This window comes from Nicotiana tabacum, chromosome 12, assembly GCF_000715075.1.
Source record: "Nicotiana tabacum cultivar K326 chromosome 12, ASM71507v2, whole genome shotgun sequence".
Lineage (NCBI taxonomy): Eukaryota > Viridiplantae > Streptophyta > Magnoliopsida > Solanales > Solanaceae > Nicotiana > Nicotiana tabacum.
The window spans coordinates 85,419,104-85,436,925 of record NC_134091.1 but is presented as its reverse complement, the minus strand read 5'-3'; positions in this window follow the sequence as shown (position 1 = coordinate 85,436,925).

Sequence of the window (17,822 nt, the reverse complement as noted above, 5' to 3'; positions counted from 1 at the left end):
ATGAGTTTCAGGAAAAATGATGAGTTAGTCTGTCTAAAGAAATCTTACATACCATTCGACTTCCTTTACGAGCATTACGGTCACATCAAGTCATATCGTCTTTACCATGATGAATTTGCCATCTCTTCTTTGGGTTGGACACACCACCGGGTTTTTGTATTCATTGTCTTTTTTCTGGGGATGCTGATATTCCCGATACAAGGGGAAAGGATCCACACTCGCCTAGCTATGGTCACCAAAACCCTAATGGAAGGAATTGAGGGGCAAACTTACACTATTGTCCCAATGATCGTGGAAGAGATGTACCGATCCTTAGACCGTTGCAAAAATGGATATAGGCATTTCGAGGGTTGCAATCTGTTGCTGCAAATATGGTTGTTGGAACACTTTCAGAGAGGACAATACCGTCAAGAATTTTTGCAACGACCATGGAATGACCGCATAGCTTATCACCATCCGAAGAGAATGACTTTTATCCCAGACAGGTTTGCACAACCAGGAAACGCTGTGAGCTGGGTACATTTCTTTAGCAATTTGACTGATGACAAGGTACATTGGATGTTCGAGTGGTTCCCTAGAAGTGAATTCATCATCAGGTCGAGAGATGTTCCTCATCTAGTGCTAATCGGATTAAGGGAAATCTATCCTTATGCTCCTATCAGAGTCATGAGGCAAGCTGGGAGAAAACAGGTTATACCACGAGTTTCCAAAATGGTTTATTACAAAGTAGACTTCCAAGAGAATGTCATTCCATTCAAGTTCGAGGCACAACACATATGGCATCAAAAGGTTATTAAGGAGAAAGATACCATCGAGCCAGATAGGTATTATGCTGGCCATGTGTACTTCTAACCATCATGGTTGGTCGATGACATAGCAGGAGAGGTCAAGCCAGGGGTTGATTTGAGAAATAGGGTCATAGACGACGCTGTTGAAGCACAAGTCAAATACAGGAGGTTACGCAAAAGGATCTTTGAATCTGAGTCCAGGCATTTGGAACAACATAAAGTGGACATGGAAGCAATCAATGAATGGAGGGAAGTCGCTACTAAATCAACAGAAAGGTTGGAGTATTTGGAGCAGGGTTTGATGGAACTTGAGGGAAAGATGAGGAAAAGGGTCTCGGATTGTCAGAACGCAGAGGGCAATGAAGGAGGAAATCTAGCAAGGGCGTATCTGCTGTTGGACATGCGCGACCTGGGGAATCTGATTGACAGGGCTAAGAAGGCCAAGCTTGGAGAAGGTCCCTCTAGGACCAAGTAGATTAGGGATGATGCTTTATAGATTCATTTTAGAATTTGATTGTAATAAGGCAAATGCCACTAGTGACTCTTTATAATTATTGTCGTTTTAGTAGAGATTTGGTCTATTTATCATATTAATGATGCAGTTATCCACATTGAGTTTTCTCCAAAGCTATATGTCGCTAGGCCTACCTCGGGAACGATGAGGTCCCCAAATTAGGACGCGAATTCTGCAATACGTGTTTACATATCGTAAATATCCTTTTAATACTCCTTACTGACTTGTTTACCTTTTTGTTTTTCTTCTTTTCTTTGTTTATTCCAATCCCCTAAGGTTGGTTTATGCATACTGACATCATCGGCATATCATACAAGATCTAGAGGTCCTCCACCTCCTTCTCCTCCAAGTGATCTTAAGAACAAAGGAAAGGATAAGATGGATGATCTGAGCGGTATCAGGAAAGACAACGCTACACATGCAGAGAATGTTGAGACTTCATGATCGGAGTACTCCGGCATAGAGGGACTTGGTTTTGCAATTAGAGCAAAAGATACTGGAGTTACAAGGGGAACTTGAGCAGGTCCGTAACTTGGCGAACCTTTCCCTTACCCTGAATGTTCCCGACATCAACAAACAAAATGCCTAAAACCCAACACCTTTTCAAAACACACAAAACCTGCACCCGCAAAATCCTCCCATACCTCATCAATACGCCACGCCTCCCTAAAATCCTAACCCTCCACCAGTACCAAATCCTCCACAACATTATCATCATCCAACTCAGTACCCATAAACTACCACATACCACACTCCTCAGAATGCACCACAGCCTACTCCTGACCCGCAAAACTGAACCAATGACCACTATTACGCGCAGATTCATGGAGTCCACCAAAGCAATCCCATATATATGGAAACCATACCTCACACCCCATAACAGACCCTATACATACCCGAATTCGCCGAAAAGGACCTGCTCATCAAGAACATGGCAGATGAACTCAAGAAACTTACTGGCAGGGTTCAAAGTGTCGAAGGGGGCAAAGGCATTGAGGGTTTGAATTATGAAGATTTGTGTATTCAGCCAGATGTAGAACTGCCAGAGGGTTACAAACCTCCTAAGTTCGAAATGTTCGATGGAACTGGTGATCCGAAAGGTGCACTTGAGAACATATTGTGACAAGCTTGTAGGAGTTGGTAGGGATGAAAGAATCTGCATGAAGCTGTTCATGAGAAGCCTTATTGGAGACGCCCTATCTTGGTACATCAGTCAGAACCCAAAGACATGGGTTAATTGGGTAAGCATGGCATCAAATTTCATGGATCGGTTCAGGTTTAACACAGAAAACGCACTAGACGTTTTCTACATTCAAAATCTCAAGAAGAAGCCAACGGAAACTTTCCGCGAGTATGCTACTCGGTAGAGGTCTAAAGCTGCAAAAGTAAGGACAGTACTGGAAGAAGAACAGATGAATAAGTTCTTTGTCCGAGCTCAGGATCCGCAGTATTATGAGAGGTTGATGGTTATTGAAAACCATAAGTTTTTCGACATCATCAAATTGGGAGAAAGAATAGAAGAGGGAATTAAAAGCGGAATGGTGACAAATTTTGAAGCACTCCAAGCCACAAATAAGGCCCTACAGTCAGGAGGTATCTCCAAGAAGAAAGAAGTAGGTGCAGCAATGGTAGCCCAAAGTCCGAAGTCTCCTCTCACATACCAAACACCTCCACCCACATATCAGCCTTCACCTCCCATATACCAACAACCTGCCACCAGTTACCATACCTATAACACCCAACCCGCATACTACCACTCACCACCAGCCCGTCAAAACTACCAAAAACCTAGACCAAATTTCGACCGCAGACCACCCAGACAATACACCCCAATTGTCGAACCTATAGACCAACTGTACGAGAGACTGAAGGTTGCCGGTTATATCACTCCTATTCCCGCTGTTGCTATGGAAAACTCTTCCCAGTGGATTAATCCAAATAAGGCATATGCCTATCACTCAGGCATGAAAGGACATACTATTGATGAGTGTCGTACTTTGAAGGATAAGATTCAGACATTAATTGACACCAAAGTCATACTGGCAAAGGAGGCTGCACCCAATGTCCGTAACAATCCTCTCCCGGATCACAGGGGCAGAGGGGTAAACATGATAGAGACCGATGAAGAATAGGACTCAGAGGGGTCAATTGGACTCATTCGAGAAGGGGATAATCCTAAAATATCTCCAGTCACTCTCACACCTATCATGGTACAAACTCAGGCACCGATTGAAGTTGAGGTAGCTGCACCAACTCCGTTTGATTTTGAAGTAACAACACCCTTCACCGTGATGGTAGCACCTACACGGTCTTATAAGCCTAATGTTATACCATGGGATTATGTTGCGGAAGCAAGAAGGAAAGAAAAGGGGATAATGGAAGAAACTGGTGCAGCACAAGGTATGAACAGAACTTGTAGGGTTTACATGCCCGAGCATTTTGGGGGAATAAGTAAAGAAGCAGCTTCCAGGCCGCCCATCATTGAAACCGGCCTGGATGATCTTTGGAGAAAGGTGCAAGCAAGGGAGTATTCTGTGGTTGATCATTTGAACAAAACCCCTGCTCAGATATCCATTTTATCACTGCTGCAAAACTTTGAGGCACATAGGAATGCCCTGATGAAGGTGTTGAACGAAGCCTATGTACCCAATAACATTACCAATGGGGAGATGGCCAATATGGTAGGACAAGTGTTGGAAATCCACAAGATCACTTTTCATGAAGACGAGCGACCACCAGAAGGACTAAGTCACAATAGGGCACTGCATATCACAGTGCAGTTTGAGGATAAGTTCATCGCCATAGTCCTGATAGATGGGGGTTCGAGTCTTAACATATGTCCACTAACTACTCTGAAAAGATTGGGTAAAGGCCTGCACGAGATACGAGCAGGAAGTATGAATGTGAAAGCATTTGATGGGTCTCAAAGGGCCACAATTGGGGAAACCAACCTCAGCCTACAGATGGGCCCAACATGGTTTGATTTTGAGTTTCAAGTGTTGGACATATCTGCTACCTACAACCTATTGTTGGGATGACCTTGGATACATGCCGCTGAGATCGTAGCTTCTACTCTACATCAGGTCATGAAGTTTGAGTGGAACCATCAGGAAGTGATCATCCATGGGGACGAAAGTAATCCCATTTACACCAGTCAAACTGTTCCGGTCATCGAGAATAGAAGGAAGTTCGGTGGAGAAAAATACCATCACACCGAGTACGTGAACGCAATTGAAAAGGACAAATGGTGGAGCAATAAGATAGAAGGCATATTGGCATAGACAGGGTATGAGCCTGGCAACGGTCTCGGTAAGAATTTCCAGGGGATCACCAAACCAATACAGCTAGAGCGTCACGGCACAACTTTTGGGCTTGGGTATGAATACACCTGGCACGAGTATCAGGATTGGTCGCCACCATGGCGTGGTCCTTATTACCCTCTAGAGCAACTAGTACCACATTTGAGCCAGTCTTTTCATCAAGCTGACATGATGTGGGTGTCCGAAAAAGATGAAGTTCTAGATTGTATAAGGAATCTTTTTCTGGATGATGAAGACATGGATTGCAGTGCGATAGTTGAGGAGGAGGAGGAGAAAGGCCTTATTATTCAGACCGTGGAGAAGGGAGTTGTTCTCAAGAACTGGACTGCTGCACCATCAAGGGCCTGTCAAGTTCCTGGGTAGCCTGGAAATTATCATCATTTATTTTTAAAGCAATATTTATGAGCATTTAATACATTTTCAGTATTTTGTTTTAAGCATGTTTTGTTTTGAAATAATTGCTCGGGTCATCGAGCCGTACCTGTTTGACGTTTTCAAGATTTACCTAATGCATTGTTGTATTTATTATTATTCTTTACATTTTTCTCTACATCATTATTATTACCTATCCCGATGAACTTACGACTGTGACATGTAATGAGACAATGCAACATAAGGATAGTGACTCGGAAGAAATAGAAGAAGAGGGTATAATACCCAAGGAAATTGTCAGAGAATTGGAAAACTTTGAAAACAAGCCTAAGTCCAATTTGGATGAGACTAAAACAATTAATCTAGGAGACTCCAAAACAGTCAAGGAAACACGTGTAAGCATTCACCTGTCACCATCAGAGAAAGAAGAATACACTCGTTTCCTGAAGGAATATGAGGATATCTTTGCATGGTCCTATGATGATATGACTGGTTTGAGCACGTCCATAGTGGCTCATAAACTACCTACCAACCCAATGTGTCCGCCAGTAAAGTAGAAGCTCAGAAAGTTCAAGCCAGATATGAGTTTGAAAATCAAAGAAGAAGTCACCAAGCAGATCAAAGCTAAGGTTCTCAGAGTGGTTGAATATCCAACTTGGTTGGCTAACATCGTGCTAGTTCCGAAGAAGGATGGGAAAGTCAGAGTATGCGTCGATTATCGGGACCTAAACAAAGCAAGTCCCAAAGATGATTTTTCGTTACCCAACATACACATACTGATCGACAACTGCGCCAAGCATAAATTCCAATCCTTTGCGGATTGCTTTGTGGGATATCATCATATCTGGATGGATGAAGAAGATGTCGAAAAGATAGCTTTTATTACACCGTGGGGGTGTACTGCTATAAAATGATGCCATTTGGTCTGAAGAATGCTGGGGCCACTTATATGAGGGCCATGACAACTATTTTCCATGACATGATACACAAGGAGATAGAGGTATACGTGGATGATGTCATCATCAAATCCAAGAAGAGTACAGATCACAAAGCAGACTTGAGGAAATTCTTTGATCGGCTTCGGAGGTACAATTTGAAATTGAATCCCGAAAAATATGCCTTCAGGGTCCCCATAGGAAAGTTATTAGGATTCAGTGTCAGCCGCCGAGGAATTGAGCTAGACCCGTCAAAGATCAAGGCTATCCAGGATTTGCCACCTCCAAAGAACAAGAAAGACGTGATAAGCTTCTTGGGACGTCTTAATTACATCAGCCGCTTCATAGCACAATCAACCATGATCTATTAGCCGATTTTCAAAATGTTAAGGAAGGATGCCGTAACCAGTTGGACTGAAGACTGCCAGAAAGCTTTTGACAGAATCAAAGAATATTTGTCTACACCGCCAGTCCTGGTCCTGCCAGAACCTGGTAGACCACTGCTACTCTATCTCTCCGTATTAGATGGGGCTTTTGGTTGTGTCTTGGGACAACACGATGAGACGGGAAGGAAAGAACAGTCCATATACTATCTGAGTAAGAAGTTCACACCCTATGAAGCACGGTATTCTTTACTGGAACGCACCTGCTGTGCTTTGACCTGGATAGCCCAAAACCTGAGGCACTACTTCTGTGCCTATACCATATATCTCATATCAAGGATGGATCCTTTGAAGTACATCTTCCAAAAAGCCATGCCTACAGGGAAGCTGGTAAAATGGCAGTTATTGTTGACTGAATTCGACATCGTCTATGTGACTTAGAAGGCGATTAAGGGGCAAGCATTAGCGGATCATCTTGCGGAAAATTCTGTAGGAGGAGAATACGAATCACTAAAAACGTATTTTCCTAATGAAGAAGTATCATTCGTAGGAGAAGATATCGCCGAAGCCTATGACGGATGGAGAATGTTTTTTGATGGAGCCGCAAACTTCAAAGGAGTAGGTATTGGAGCCGTTTTGGTGTCAGAAATAGGTCAACATTATCCGATATCCGCGAAACTTAGATTTCCGTGCACCAATAATATGGCAGAATATGAGGCTTGCATATTGGGGCTTAATTTGGCCGGTGACATGAATATCTAGGAATTATTGATAATTGGTGATTCAGATCTTCTAGTACATCAGGTGCAGGGAGAATGGGTTACAAAGAATACCAGGATATTACCATATTTATATCATGTGCAAGAGATGATGAAGAGGTTTATGAAGATAGACTTTAGACACGTCCTGAGAATCTAGAATGAGTTCGTAGACGCATTGGCCACTTTGTCCTCCATGATACAGCATCCGGACAAGAATTTCATCGACCCCATTCCGGTAAGTATTCATAATCAGCCAGCTTACTGCGCTCACGTTGAAGAAGAAGCAGATGAGAATCCATGATTCCATGATATCAAGGAGTACTTGGCAAAATGAGAGTACCCGGATCATGCAAATCATACTAAAAAACGCACACTCCGAAGATTGTCCAACCATTTCTTCCAAAGTGGAGGAATTATGTACAGAAGGACTCCAGACTTAGGGTTATTACGGTGTGTTGACGCCAAGGAAGCTTCCGAACTGCTCGAAGAGATACACTCTAGAACTTGCGGACCACACATGAATGGTTTCGTTTTAGCCAAGAAGATACTGAGGGCAGGTTATTTTTGGATGACTATAGAAACAGACTACATCAGGTATGTCCAGAAATTCCATCAGTGCCAAATACACGCAGATATGATACGAGTGCCGCCAAATAAACTCAATGCAATGAGTGCACCTTGGCCTTTTGCCGCTTGGAGAATGGACGTCATTAGACTAATCGAGCCCGCCGCTTCAAACGGGCACATTTTTATTTTAGTGGCCATAGACTACTTCAAAAAATGGGTCGAAGCTGTATCCTACAAAGCTATAACCAAGAAAGTCGTCGCAAATTTTGTCAGAGATCGTATTGTTTGCCGATTCGGGGTTCCAGAGTCCATCATCACCGACAATGCCGCCAATCTCAATAGTGACCTAATGAAAGCTATGTGCGAGACCTTCAAAATCAAGCACAAGAATTCCACAGCATACAGGCCTCAAATGAATGGAGCTGTGGAGGCCGCAAACAAGAATATCAAGAAAATACTGAGGAAGATGGTAGACAACCACAAATAATGGCACGAGAAGTTACCGTTTGCCTTATTGGGGTACTGTACCATAGTCCGCACATCAACCGGGGCAACTCCTTATTTGCTAGTCTATGGTACCCAAGCTGGCATTCCTGCCAAGAAGCTGAACTCAGTGATGCATAATGGATAAGAAGCCGCTATGAACAATTAGCTCTCATTGACGGGAAAAGAATGAATGTAGTGTGTCATGGTCAACTCTATCAGAATAGGATGTCCAGAGCTTTCAACAAAAGGGTCAAACCTAGACAGTTCGCACCGGGGCAACTGGTACTGAAGCGGATCTTCCCGCATCAAGATGAAGCCAAAGGGAAATTTTCGCCCAATGGGCAAGGGCCCTACATGGTTCACCGATTACTAACAGGAGGAGCACTAATACTCGCAATCAAAAGATATTATGTTTAGAATGTTCGCATTTCTTCATCTGATGTAATTGAACTGCGCTCGACCTGATTCTCATTTAAGAGGGGATACGTAGGCAACCCTGTGGGTTCGGTCACAATTCAATAAAATTTTCATTTTTCCCCACAACCAAAAACTAGGGTAGAATTTTGAGTAGGACCCTTAAAATATCGGAGCAAGTCCAGCCAACGTCATCATATACAGAGCGGTCAGAGAATCGCCTAAGAAACTGGGACAGAATTTTTAGGAGGACCCTCAGGTCGAGTGTCACAGTCATTGGTTCATCTAATTTATCTGATATTGCATACTAATGTATTTTAAATAACTACATTCATCATATGCATGCACATTTTTCAAAAACTTTATTTTTATGAAACAGACAGATGCTACCCGTGGTAACTCAAGCAAGACTTCGATACAGAGCAAAGCAAAGCAGGCAGGCAGAGGCACGAACCAACCTTCCCCCCGTAGAACTCACGATTTCCCTTTGGATGCAGGAACAAGTAATATTCGCAAATACGTGCACACCTCAGGATCACTATCTTTATAACGACAAAGCTGCCAAACGCAAACACCTTTCTAGCTAAGAAATACTCTGCTACTACTTATTATCTGTTCATTGCATGAGACTAAGCATTGTCTCCATCTTGCATGAGACTAAGCCCTGCCTCCTCAATTGCATAAGGCAAAGCACTGCATTCCCCTGCAAGAGACTAAGCATTGTCTCCACCTTCGCATGAGGCTAAGCTCTGCCTCCTCAATTGTATATAGCTAAGCATTGCCTTCCCCTGCACGAGACTAAGCATTGTCTCCCGCTCGCATGAGGCTAAGCCCTGCCTCCTCAATTGCATAAGGCTAAGCATTGTCTTCCCCTGCACGAGACTAAGCATTGTCTCCCACTTGCATGAGGCTAAGCCCTGCCTCCTCTTGCGTGAGACTAAGCATTGTCTCCCATTTCGCATTAGGCTAAGTATTGTCTCCGTAATTGCCTAAGGCTAAGCTCTGCCTTTCCTTGCATAACACCAAATGCTATGCTACTTGAAATCTAGCACTATTTTCTATTTTTCTCGGGGCTAAGCTCTGCCCCCGATCTTACACAAAACTAAGCTCTGTCTTGTTTCACTTCACATAACCAAGAGTCATGTCTTTGCATCTCATGGGCCGGGATATCGCCATTTTGTCAGAAGGCGTCATAGTCCGAAGGCATCATCCTCATAGCCGGAAGACATCATGCCATGGCCTGAGGATCTATCAATATTGCACATTATTATTCAAAGGAATGATGGTTCAGAGGCACCATCCTCATGGTCCGAGAACATCATTTCATGGCTTGCGAATCTCTTATCACATAATTCATGGCCCAGGACATCATGGTCTATGGACATCATCCCCATCATCCAAAGACAACTTTCATGGTCCAAATGAAATTTGCATCATGTTTAAATTATAGCAATATACACCTGCATGCATTGTATTTAAGTTTTGCAGGTTATCCAGGAGGTAACCGTTTTCCCAATGGGAGAAATCTTCGCTCTAGTTTCCGTCAAATATTCACACCCTGTAACTACCTTCAATACAACCAACCACCATCCGTTACCCATTTCCACTTGATGACCGTTCAAATACCTATAACCGTTCCAAGGTACATTCATTCACAACTCCGATGTCATCCTATCTGGAAGAACCTGTCCATTCCTACAACAACTCCATCTGCTCAGTTCACCGCTGGATCCAGAACTACACACGACCTGATTCCCGTAAAACCAGGAATATGTAGGCAACTCAGAAATCGGAGTTCGGCCTCCATTTTACAAATCACCCCATTCGGTCAAAATCGGCCATCATTTCTTTACCCGACAACTCTTTCATCATTCTTGGATAAAGAGGGGCAGCTGTTGATACCCAATTTTTCCCTCATATTTTAAATATATATATATATATATATATATATATATATATATATATATATATATATATATATATATATATATATATATATATATATATATATATATATATACACACACACACACACACACACACACACACACAAAATGGTTCATATGCATTATCATTTGATTTATAAGCATACACAAGTATTTTTCATAATTTTCCATGATTTTTAAAGACTTTAAACTAATTTATTTCTGCATTTTTATTGTATAAATATCCAATAATTATCCTCCAAATTATTTTATGATGATTTAATCATCTGAATTATCATTTATACCAGCATGAGGTTTTAAATATTTTTTCAGTGCATTTCTTATAACTACATTTGCATTTTTAAGGTAAATTGCATATTTTGCAATAATAGCCCACATGCATATATAATTACATTATTTATGCAGAAAATAAATTTTTATATTTTTATAATATTAAGTTATTATTTTTAATTATTTTAGTACATAAATAATATTTTTAATATTCATTAATTACTTTTATAAATTATTTTTGCTAAAATGTTGGGTATTTAAAAACTAGCCCCATTTAAAACTATTTTCGGACCAAATAATGGCCCAAAACACCTAATACACTAGCCCAAATAATCCCAGCCCAAACCAATGACCCACTAATCCCAACCCGGTCGGTACCCGTTTCACACGACCCGTCCCATTCACTTTTTAATCCTGGCCGTTGATCTCTCAAGATCAACGACCCTTATTATTTTCCTCCTTTTAATTACCCCCTTCACCCCCTAACCCTAATCACTCCCCTTTGTCCGCTGCCCTAATATTCTCTTATCTTCCTTATCCCTCTCTGAAGAACCCTAAACCCGCCGCCCTAAATCTTCTCCTAATCCCACCTAACATGGGATTCCATGGCTATTACTTACCATACTCGGCATCCTTCTGGTACTGGCTTCTCTCCTATAATTCTTGCCTAAACATGGCAAGCAGATAGCATCAAAATTGAACCAAAATTGGTTCAAATCCCTAATTTTTGAATGTTATTCCGTCCATGTTCATCCTATGCCGTGTGAGTCCGATTTTGTTTATATTCTGTTGACTCTTACTTACCCTAAAACTAGGGTTTACAGAATCGAACCAAAATTGGTTCAAATCTCTAATTTTAAGCAATGTTTCCATCTATATTCATCTTATTCTATGCAACGTTTGATTTTTTATTTTTAGATTCTGCCGATTTTTTGTACTTTCCCTAAAATTAGGGTTTTGAAATTTCTCTCTTTTCCTTACTGATTTCGATTGCATGTGGTGTTCTTTCCTTTCTAGTGTTTGATTGATGGTTTTCCATGTTTATGTGTTCGATTTTTACAGTATATAAACCCATCCACTCTCTCCTTTGAAACATACTTCAATCACCATGTTTCCACTAAAACAACTGAGGTTTCTACTTTGTGTTTGCTTATTACTCTGTTCTGTTTGGCTCTTGGCCGGCTGAAAGCCAAGGCCACCAGATTTCTATTCTTCCCTACCTCTCTTGGGTGTGAGCACTGCCCTGAGTTCTCGAAACCCTTGGAACTTGACACATTCGAGATTCTGGGTCCCTACTGCCGTTCTTTTCTTTTTTGTTGAACAATCACTGGTTAGTTTCTAACTTTTGCAATGTTTATCATGTTCTAATTAGCATGTTCTTCGACTTGCATGACCTAATATGTTCTCCTGACTCTTTTCCTTTTTAATTCTGCCTATAATTGCTAGCTTAATAATGTCTTTGTACTTAACCTACTTAATTCAGACATAATAAAACATGCTTAGTGTAGTGTTGTTCTGATTACATGGTTTAAATCCATGTTTCTTGGCCTAATTGCGAACTTTCAGTGATTAATTAATGTTGTTAACCTGCCCCAACTTGTTTAAGACCTTTACTCTAAGTGTAGTATGCTCCTATGACTGTGGTTGCCACCCTATGTGTTCTTGCCATGTCCAAATCTGCACCTCTAACAACTTGTTATCCCTTAAACTTGACTGATACCCTCTATGATATCTAATCATGTTTGTATTATACTATGTCTTCCTGAGTTTGGGTATAATCTGATTCTTTAAGTTCTAAACTGGTTGTATTAATTGGTTTTACTAGTCTAGTGTCCTTGCCTGTTAACTTTGCGATCCCAGGCTCCTTGTTTCTTATCATATGTAACTCTGCCCCAATGTATTAGTTTACTTCTCGAGTTCATGTTCATTATGTGATTATCTTAAAGTGTCTGCAAATGCTTTTCCAAACCCATTACTTTATTACTATTTTTGATTGGTTGTTTCCCTGTTCTGAGTCTCTAATTCTTGGCTGGCTGAAAGCCAAGGCCTCCTAAAACTTCTCTATTAACCTCCCTAGTGTGAGCACTACTCGGGGTCCACTTTGAGACCCTTGTAAACTCTGACATACTAGGGCCTAAGGTTCTTGGCCACTTTCTTCTTGACTGCTCAATTCTGTACCTCTATATGCCTACTGGATAATTGGCTTGTGTAAATGATTGTTCTTCTGAATCATTTGATCGAATATGCCTGTTGAGTATCATCCAAGTTCTCTTGTGGTTTCTGGACTGTTTTGAAACCTGTATGGATACAAAACTGAAGGCCTAGCGGGGATGGGTACACTTTGGGCCTTTCTTAGGCCCACTATAGTTATTTGTATCATGTTTTTGTATTGGGCCTGTATTATTTCTGTAATAACAATTGGGGTGTTAGTAAAATTGGAAAAATGGGTCTATCATAATGTTTGCATGAGACGGGTAGAAATTCTGCCTATAGGTGTTTAATTGCTCAAATATGTTCTACTACTATGTGTTGTTAGACATCCTGCCTATAGGACCTGAGTGCTTAATTCGTTTAACATATTCTGCTCCTATATGTTTTGTTAGATATCATGCTTATAGGAAATAAAAATGACAAATCTCCCAATTGGCATAATTGCAGCGTATTCATTAGATACCAATATTCATCTAGGAATCATGCCTATAGGACTTCAATTGATTAATATGCTGTTATTATTATACTGCTCACCTAGAAAATATGCCTATAGGAGCAAGTATAAAAAATCAGTTTCAATCGCTAATTGTTAGAAATCCTACCTATAGGGTAATACCACTCGCCTTAAAGTGTTAGTATTGAACTTTTTTTTTCAAACACTGTTTCATTGTTTAGCTCTGTCACTATTATAAAGCATGCCTATAGGATCAAATTGAGTAATTCTGAGTATTTCCAATGGTCATCACTGCCAACTACTGTGTAAATCACCTAGATATCATGTTTATAGATTCGATCGTTTATAACCTATAATCAACAGGCAGACTGTGTAGTCGCTTAGAAATTGTATCTAAAATGGCATTTTGCTCTGAAACTGCCTGCACGCTTGAATCCAGAATCACATAGAGCTCATGTCTATAGGATTCAATAACTTTAATTTGTCTAAAATCTGCAACTGCCAAAAGCCTAACTTGTTTGCGTGCATTTGTTGCCTAAGTGTGGAGGTTAACTTGAGCCCTTATTTTTTTATACATGAAAGTCCAATTTGTTTTGTATGTCGCCTAGTTTTCTCATTTTTGAGCAACCTAAGTTAAGTCTAGAACCACCCAAGATAGATGTCCAAACGCCTCCTGGACTATAGGTATGGGACGGGTAGTGCACGCATAAGGTACGATTTAGAATCAATTAGTACGCTTTAGGTAAATAACTTAAAGATAGTAATCGGGTAGCAGGAGATGATAGTCTGTGCCCGCTGAATAATACAAGTAACACCCCACCTCGAGGGAGTTATGAAGTATTATTTATGTTGCACGGAGTGATCCTTTAGGCTAAAAAATTTAGGACCCCTCCACCTTGCCTTAAAATCAATTATTTTGTTTATTTGCCCAATTTTGTCTGTTCTCTTTATTTGGACTAATTCATATAATTCGAGTTCGGCCAGGACCCACAATTGTGGATCTCGAGGAGTGCCTAAAACCTTCTCCTCGAGGTAATTTGAGCCCTTACCCGATCTTTGGTGACGCAGACTGGTTAAATTATAGTTACTTGCAAATAGGTGCCCTAACGCACCTCAAACCCGTTAGGTGGCGACTCTCACTTTTACCACCCTTCCTTTAGGAAGAGTTGTCACGACGTCGAAGCCCGACTTTTGCGAGAAAGAAAGGGGCGCGACACCTATCACATGGACCCCTCTTTTAACGTTACAATGTCATACCTAATATTTATTTATACTCTTGAATAATCACTTTATTACTTTAGATGACCTTGGTGTTTGTGTAAATTTAGTGAACTTTGTCAACCTTCTGACTGTTTCAAGAGTATAAAATGGCTGATGTCATGTTAAATTCAATACATATCAGCTTTTTATACTTCCTTTATGAAGCTATATTCTAACCCAAAGAACATCAATTTCCATTTCTTTTCAAAAAAATTGTTATTTTTCTGTATGCAAATTTTTATATTACTTGTAGTTATTTTGAAAATATTTAGCGGACCAAAATATCGAATTAATTTTTTGCTGTCCAAAAATATTATTTATCATATTTCAATTTAAGGTCCATTTTGATCGGAGTAAAGCAAATTAATCTTTTTACAACAGATTATAGAAATTCTATCAAAAATGAAACAAGACGCAAAACCTAATACACTAGAAGTAAAACAAGATACTTATTGGAGTAAAGAAAATTATTTTTGTAATAATAGATTATAAAAATTTATCTAAAATAAAACATCATACAAACCTAATAATCTAGAAGTAATAAAAGACTATTCCAAAAGAAGCAAAAACATTTGTAGACAATAAATTTTCATCAAGAAAATAAAATCAAGACCGAAAAATATTGCAACAATTGTAGTATTTGATTTCAAGTAATATGAGTGTGCAATCCCTATGAATCCTCTGATTCTTCTTTCCAATAGTAAATAAATTCAAGGGCCCTTGAATTTATATTTGTTGCCACGAATGATGATCTTGGATTCAAGTAGCACGAACTTTGATTTGAACTCGTACTCCTTGAATCTTGATTTGTTCTTCGTTCTTGAGCTTGAACTTGATTTCTTGAACTTGAACTTGATTACTTGAAGATTGAAACTTGTAGAGAAATTTGCGGCGTTTGATCCATGAACTCTCTCTTGCTTCTTGTTATAACTTCTGGTCCCTTTTCTGGGTTATGAAGACCCCTATTTATAGTTGTGGAAGGGAAGAGTTATGATAAAAACAAACTTTTTCCGACCAATCAGATTGAAGCGTGACATGGCCGCATTTGATTGGACAGAACATGCCACTTGCATATGTGGCGTGATTTCATTGGCCTTTTAATTTGACTTGGCATTCCTTGTCATTTTGACACGTGACACGATCCTATTGGCTTTTTTGTTTGACTTGGCGTGCCATGTAATTTGACATGTGGCACCAACTTGGGCCTCTAGAAAGATGACATCTTGGGCTTAATGAAGTGGGTTCATCACTTGTAGCCCAATTAAATGGGCTATCCCAATAGACTTGGACTCATTTATTTAACCCATATGTATTTTGACTTATATAATTAATCTAATTATATTAGCCCATAATATTTAGTTGGACTAACATATTTAATATATACTCCAAATTATTTTATTGAATTTAAATCTAATAAATTTTGCATGTCTACAAATGCCTCTTACTTCAAGACTTGTCCGATATATAAACTTGTGATATTTCAAGACTAGGCTTGAAGTATAGCTACGAAAAGACGAGTTCACGTTTTCTTCTTGAGAGTTTGCTCACACGTTCTTGAATCCCTTTTGTTTATAGTTCAATAGCTGCAATTGGGTCTTGCGAGTCATATTCCTTTTGACATGTATATCGGACACGTTTTCTTTTTTCCTTGAATCGCGTAGTCATATTTGATTAGAAGTCACTGTTTACCCTAAAAATTGAGTAACAATTACACTTATATTGTGATTTTAAGGATATGTGATTTAAATCAGCACCAATTGATAAACGACGAATTAAATAGATAAATTGAACAATAAAATAAATCAAACCGGTCTGCAAACAATGCCTCGACCTCGATTCGAGATAGTCTCGAGGTTAGTTAATAAGAACAGCAGAGGATGGAACAAGCAGTGATGAACAATAAGTAAGACAAAGAAAGCAGCGTATATGTATATTCTTATCAGTGAATCATGATGCTACAAATGATTGGAACTCCTCTTTATATAGTAGAGGAAACCTAACTATGGTATCTCTCTAATTACAGAAGAAAATTATATAAACAGCTAGTTAACCGCTTCTGATTTGGTCCGTTCCGAGATTTACACTATGATCCTCGACCAATCACGGATATCCGTCCCTAGATTCACGCCGTGATCTTCGACCGGTTACTGATATCTCGCCATTCCGTTATTATGCTCCCCTTGAAGTCGGTCATACTTGATCTCGATTGTTGCTGGCCTCGGTCTCAACGTACACTTCGATCTCTAGGCTTGATGTCTCATCTTCGAGCTTGGGTCTGATTTATTACGAGGCTACCCCCAATGCAACTCCCTTGTCTCGATCAAACAGCAAAATCGAGTAGGCCCGATTTTGACCGTATACAGTCACGTAGGCAAGGGATAAATTAATCCCACATCGTAGATAAATTAACGACTCCTCTTTTTCAAATCTATATAAACCTCATACTATTTTGTCAATTGAGCATTAATCCTTGGTTCTTGCAACCACTCCGACAAGTAGTAACGAGAAGGTAATTTCTACTTTTTTTTCTACTGCGTTTTCCTTTGTCTTTTTTTTTTTCCTTATCTTTTTTTTGTAGGCCAATTCGTGTGTTCAAATAGATGATCCATTCATGAAGAAGGTGATCCTGGGTGTGAATGGATGGATACTCATCCCCGCCCGAAAATCGGAGGGGTAATCTTGGGGCGCAAGGGTTCATACGGCATATAGAAGGACAAATCCATGGCAACATATATTCTCAACAACATATAAAAGGATCAACCCGCAACAAGACCGACTTAAGGTATAAATGGGACATAAATGTCCACCTTAAGATTGAAATATTACATGTCCTTTTAAGGGCAAACACATGAAGAGGAAAACTTAAGGTGCAAAGGGATTTGAACGTCCATGTTAAGATTGGAATATTACACTTCCTTTTAAGGACAAGCCCGCGAAGATGCCAATTTAAGGTGCCAAGGGACTAACATGTCCACTATAAGATTGGAAAATTATAGTCCCTTTTGACGACAAACCCACGAAGAGGCCGTACACAGTTTATACTCTTGTGGGCCAGTAGTAACATGCAGTTTATGCTCTTGCATTAAGGAGCGTAACGTCTTGCAATTTAAGCTCATATTTAAAGGAACTTTGAAACTTGAA